Below are 5,808 nucleotides of genomic sequence, written 5' to 3'. Positions count from 1 at the left end.
TAAGCATTGAGTTTTCAATCTTAAAGCAAACTGAGAGTAGCGTGAATGATTTTTATGCACTAATAGCACACTTTGGTCTCTCTCTGCATCCCTTTAAACTCTCTCTCTCTCTCACAGAGCATCTAATGTGCTTCATCTGTTTCGTACGAGAACATTTTGATTGAATTTTGCATCTTTTAGAAACTCATTGCAAATCACATACATTTGCGACCAATTTTCTTTCTTGAAACTCTTTTCTTTCCCAGGGGCTCTATTGTGTGTTTGCTAGACCTCGAAGATAATTACAGGTTATAGCATAAGAAGGAATATTCCACAAATGTTCTTTTATTCCTTTCAGAAACAGCTTTATTCAGCTTCGGAGTTAGTTCAGTGCATACAATAAAAATAAATGGTGACTGACTACGCAAAGCTCTAACGCGGACAAAAAGAGAGAGCTATATCATAGTTTATTTTATTCAAGCACTGTGTTCCAGATCTTATAACGTCATACATAGTGTTACGAGACATAGGAACCAATAGTGTTCAGCACTTTTTATATGTCTATTCATCACTCGAAACCATTGTATGCAGTAGCTTCAGAACGCAAGTTGGAATATACTCTTTCATGGCAATTGTATTTTGCTTTTTGACAGCATCTGTCCATGTTCACGTTCTGTTCGTAGGAAAAAAGCAGCATGAACCTTCTATTAAACGTCTCCTTTTGCATTCCGCACAAGAAAGAAAGCCCTTCGGGTATAGACAGACATGATGATCTGTAAGTAATGACAGTTTTCTTTTTATAAGCGATGGAAAAACTATTTTCATACCTGGAGAATAACTCATGCCACAGTCGATAATAGAGCTTAAATAATAGATCGCAGCCAAATATATATATATAATGTATGATGAGCACTAATGACTGAGCTTCACGAGGCACTTTGTCATGAAATGCACTGCAATATGATCATTAAATTTGCTACATTTTTCCCAAGTGAAGCATTTGTAATGGCGCTTTCTGTTCGTTAGCAACAGTTGAAATATTTTGGACATTCCAGCTCTTTGTAAGAACTTAAAGCAGTTTACGCGGTATTTAAAGATAAACCCATTGGAGCTTTTTTTATTATATCTGGCAGATTTCCCTCTGGGATTTGAAGAGATGTCAGTAAGTAATGTGTAAAAGTGAAAAACGAGTTATAAGCTACAATGTCTGCCATAATTAAGTTGAATTATAATGTTTTGAATTCTTACCACACCATTTATTAGCTGAAGAGCAATTAAATATTAAACGTTTTCAATGTAATACAAGGCCTCATGCTGTGGACCACGAAACCGGGCAAAAGCGTAAATCATCCGCAAAGTTGAAAAAGCTTTCCACTGATGTATGGTTTTTAGTATATACAGCAATTTTAATAAATCTGTAATATATCTGAAAGTCACCTTTAAAGTTTAAATGAGATTCTTAGTGATTCTTACTATCAAAAATTACGCTGTAATATATTTGCGGTAGGAAATTTACAAAATATCTTCATGGAACATGATCTTTATTTAATATCCTAGTGTGTATCATTTTGACCCATGCAGTGTGTTTTCGGCTCCTGCTACAAATATACCTTAAGGCTGGTTTTGAAGAATTGTTTTCAAGCTCTCGTTTTGTGCAATATTTTAATTCATGTGTTAATTTCTGCAATTTTGTGTATACCTATGTTGGCGTCTTTGAATTATAACGGTATTGTGACAACATTTTATCATCATCTTAGTCTGTGGATATCGATAATCTGCTTCTATTTTAATAATGATCCATCGCCAGTCATTCGATGCTTCTGGTTTTGAAAAAGTCCCAAGTCAGATGGAAAAAATGTGTTTTTGCTTCCCGCATGCCACCAGACACGTGCCAGATATGTGAACAAAATCATAACCGGTTGACTATATAACTGCAGCCTAAGTTTTTTAAAAAGCGCAACGATTCCTACCTTTGGGATTTACAGCTATTTGTAAATCTGCGCTAGCGCATTTGATTATTTGCTGCTGCTGTTGCACACACTGTTCCCCGTCAGCTTTACAGGGCTCTGATGCTGGAGACGGTTCATCTGTAGGCAGGAGAGGAGCGTGTCAAACGCATCGGCAGACGGAGAACAGCATCAAAAGACCCGCTGGGCGGCTGTCATCAGAGATCAGAGGCCGCGACACTGACCAAACGGCATAAGTGAAGAGCACGAAGAGTCAAACAAAGCTCGCTTTCCGAGGCGTGCGGATGGAGGGGTCAGAATCTGGCACAGATGGCTTGAAAGCACGGACCCGATCGTCAAATGGAGACTTTGTGCCACGACACCAATCGAACTGCGAGTCAGTTGCCTGAACATATTTGTGACGTCTGCGGGGTCTCAGGGAAATATCGCTGGAATAACCTCTGGTCTGACGTCATCAAGTCCTCTTGTTTTATCAGCTGCGTTTCTCATTCTTTCAGACGAGCCCGTCTTGCGATCAGTATAGTACTTTTATGTAGTAACTTGAATCTGACCAAAAAATCAACAATGTACATCTTGTGGCTTACTTTATCTAACCTCCTCTGATTATAGTCAGCTTTTGCACTAGATTTCTGCACTGTTTTGGCCTTGTAATATCTTCCATTCAGAATGAAAAAGATTTAGATTAGAGTAGGATGTGTTAATATATCAGACTGACTAAACACCGCTTTTCTTGCAGCATTGACAGTTCGGACATTTGTCAATTAAGAATATCATAGCTGACAATTAGCTCACACTTGAATATGAAAGTTAAAACCATCACTTGAGAGATATATAAACCACTACTGCAACAAACCTCACTCAGACTTCTAATGATCAGAATAGAGTTTTGTCCACATTGCAGTTTATTCAGGCCAAAAACCGTCCAGACTGTCTGTCCTTAAGACTGTCTGTTCATCGTGAAATACATCCAGTCATGGTTTTATTTTATGTTTTTGTGCCATTGAGAGGCAGGTTTATCGGGAATGCATCGTGCCATAATTATAGACCGAAAAATAATAAAAGAACGGCACATAAAACGCTTGACATCTATGTAGACTGTGGTCAGGATTTGATTCTCTCCAAAAGCACTGTACTTATTTTAATTCAATAAAGCGGATTTTGTTTCTTGGCAGACTTATGGAAAACCCTGTGCGCATTTGCTCCCGGAAGTCGCGTAAATCCAGCCAATCAGATGACAGCTTGCCAGGGCAAGTAAGTGCTTTTCCCTTTTTGTGTTCGGTACGCATCGGATGGTCAGTGAGCGGGCTGCCTTCGAGACAGAGGCAATCAGACGCTTTGTAGACATTATTTACTGTCCGTTGAGCGATTTTGGTAAAGTGGGGAAAATGACGAAAAGCACGAAGTGTTGATATGGCAGGATTTATCTTGTGTTTTGCTCAATGCATTCCAGTTCATTCCAGTTCCCTTTTAGGGGCTGTAAGCCACATCTGGACAGCTGTTTAGCCCCCACACAGATCCTGTCAATTAAACGGACTAAAATGTTTTAGTGCTTGTAATTCTGAACTGTCGTAAAAATCGCGAACTCTAAAACTATTTAATGCCAACTTGCTATGTTTTCCAGTTTCGGTTTTCTTGGCGTGCGTTCATCTGAATTGTTTCAAAAACGCTCTTTAGGGGTTGATGCTTAAGTCAAGCTCGCATGTTTTTTTTCCGCATGTTTTCTGTTGTTGTGCGAGTGCGTGCGTATAAATAATACAGGTGCATTTTGTGCACATAAATATATATCACGCTCTCGCGTACGCAACGTTCGTGTACGCACACGCAGACAAGATGTTGAGCAGAGGTTTCTAGTTCTCAAGGTGTTCTACTGTGAGCACGTCAAAACGCATAATGAAAGGAGACAGATTGAGGTCATTTCGACTCTCTCTTTGTTTTATAGGGTTTGAGGGAAGAAATAGACACACCGAAGCATGAAGAAATCAGTATGACTACCAGAAAGAGAGTGACAAGATTTGTGTGTGTTTGAGAAGAACGTGTTTGTGTGCGTCTTGGCAGCGAATGTGTTCCTGTGTTCACTGGGGAGAACATGCAAACACGCTTAGATCTGTTATAACACACATTTTATGTTATTATTCATCTTTTTCATGCCCCATGCCAAAAGACGAAAAATCAAGCATAACACTTTTCTATTCTGTCACACGTTTTGGAAAACTGTCCACATATTTCTCTCACAGTATCCAGTGTTGTTCTCTAACGGCACCTCGTGTGAGAACTGCACTGGAGAAAAAATCGTCTTCTTCTTCGCTATTTTCTGTGTGTTTTGTTTTGCCACAAAAAAGAAAAAAGTCTGTTAACACTTAACAACGCTTCATTTGTTAACGTTAGTTACATTACTACACAAACTAGCAATGAAAATAATATTACAGCATTTTATAATCCTTAATTTTAACATTTAATATGCAAGGCAAAGCAAGTTTATCTATATAGCACAGTTCGTACACAGTAGTGTGCATAAATCAAAAGTGCTTTACATAAAGGAAGTAACACAAGAAATAAATAAAACAGTTAATAGAATAAAAAATGATTACATATGAAATGCAGTGCAATCGGTTCGGATGTAGCACAGGATCGTTCAACAAATGCACAGCTAAACAGATGGGTTTTAAGCCTGGATTTAAATGTGCTTAATGTTTATCTGATCTCTTCTGAAAGCTGGTTCCAACAATGCATAATAAATTAATTAATATTAAAGCATTAATAAATAATTATTCATTTTGTATCTGTTACTATTTCTTAATAAAGTATAAATCAATTTATATTATCTAAGATTTTGTGCTCTAAAGTTAGTTCATGTTAATCAATACATTTACTAATGTTATATAATGACGCTCTGATCATCAAATATGTTTTACTAATGTGCTTTTAAGACGTTGTGCAATGAGCATAAATCTGTCAATTATCATAATTTGTGGAGACGTGATTTATGTATGTAGTTCAATAGGAATGAAAAGTTCGAGTGTTGTGAACCGAAGGGTCACTTGTCACATCCAAGATACTTTATCTCCAGATCAACAGACATTTCACTAATTGCAGTTCAGCCTCCCCAGAGCATGCTGGGATTGAGGGGTGCAGCAGCAGCAGGTCTTTGGGGGTAGGGAAAGCTGTCTAATCTTTAACTCAGAAACACAAATGCAGAAGTTGTGATGAGCTACAGAGTATAAGGTAGCAGCTATAAACATTTGTTTGACAGTAGAGATTAAACTTCAGACAGAATTAACATTTAAGTTGCATTTTGTTAATGTTAATAATGTCGTTTTTTTCCACCAACATTCAGACTGTGCTCACAGGATATTGTAGGAAACATCTCAAGGACATCTGCACTGCCATTAAATGCCATGTAGATGAAGACACCTCAGTAGACAAGGAATAAATTGAACCTTTATCACCATAATTATCTCTCTCTCTCTCTCTCTCTCTCTCTCTCTCTCTCTCTCTCTGTCTCTCTCTCTCTCTCTCTGTCTCTCTCTCTCTCTCTCTCTCTCTCTCTCTCTGTCTCTCTCTGTCTCTCTCTCTGTCTCTCTCTCTCTCTCTCTCTCTCTCTCTCTCTCTCTCTCTCTCTCTCTCTCTCTCTGTCTCTCTCTCTCTGCTCTCTCTCTCTCTCTCTGTCTCTCTCTCTCTCTCTCTCTCTCTCTCTCTCTCTCTCTCTCTCTCTCTCTCTCTCTCTCTCTCTGTCTCTCTCTCTCTCTCTCTCTCTCTCTCTCTCTCTCTGCATGTGCGTGGTCGTGAGCGTTTGTTGAGCGTGTGAGTGGGTGAACGGAGTGTGGTGAGTGTGTGATTATTCTTTTGTTTGGTCGCTGTACCA

The sequence above is a fragment of the Puntigrus tetrazona genome, chromosome 6, assembly GCF_018831695.1.
Source record: "Puntigrus tetrazona isolate hp1 chromosome 6, ASM1883169v1, whole genome shotgun sequence".
In the NCBI taxonomy this organism is placed as follows: domain Eukaryota; kingdom Metazoa; phylum Chordata; class Actinopteri; order Cypriniformes; family Cyprinidae; genus Puntigrus; species Puntigrus tetrazona.
This window is presented reverse-complemented; position numbering follows the sequence as displayed.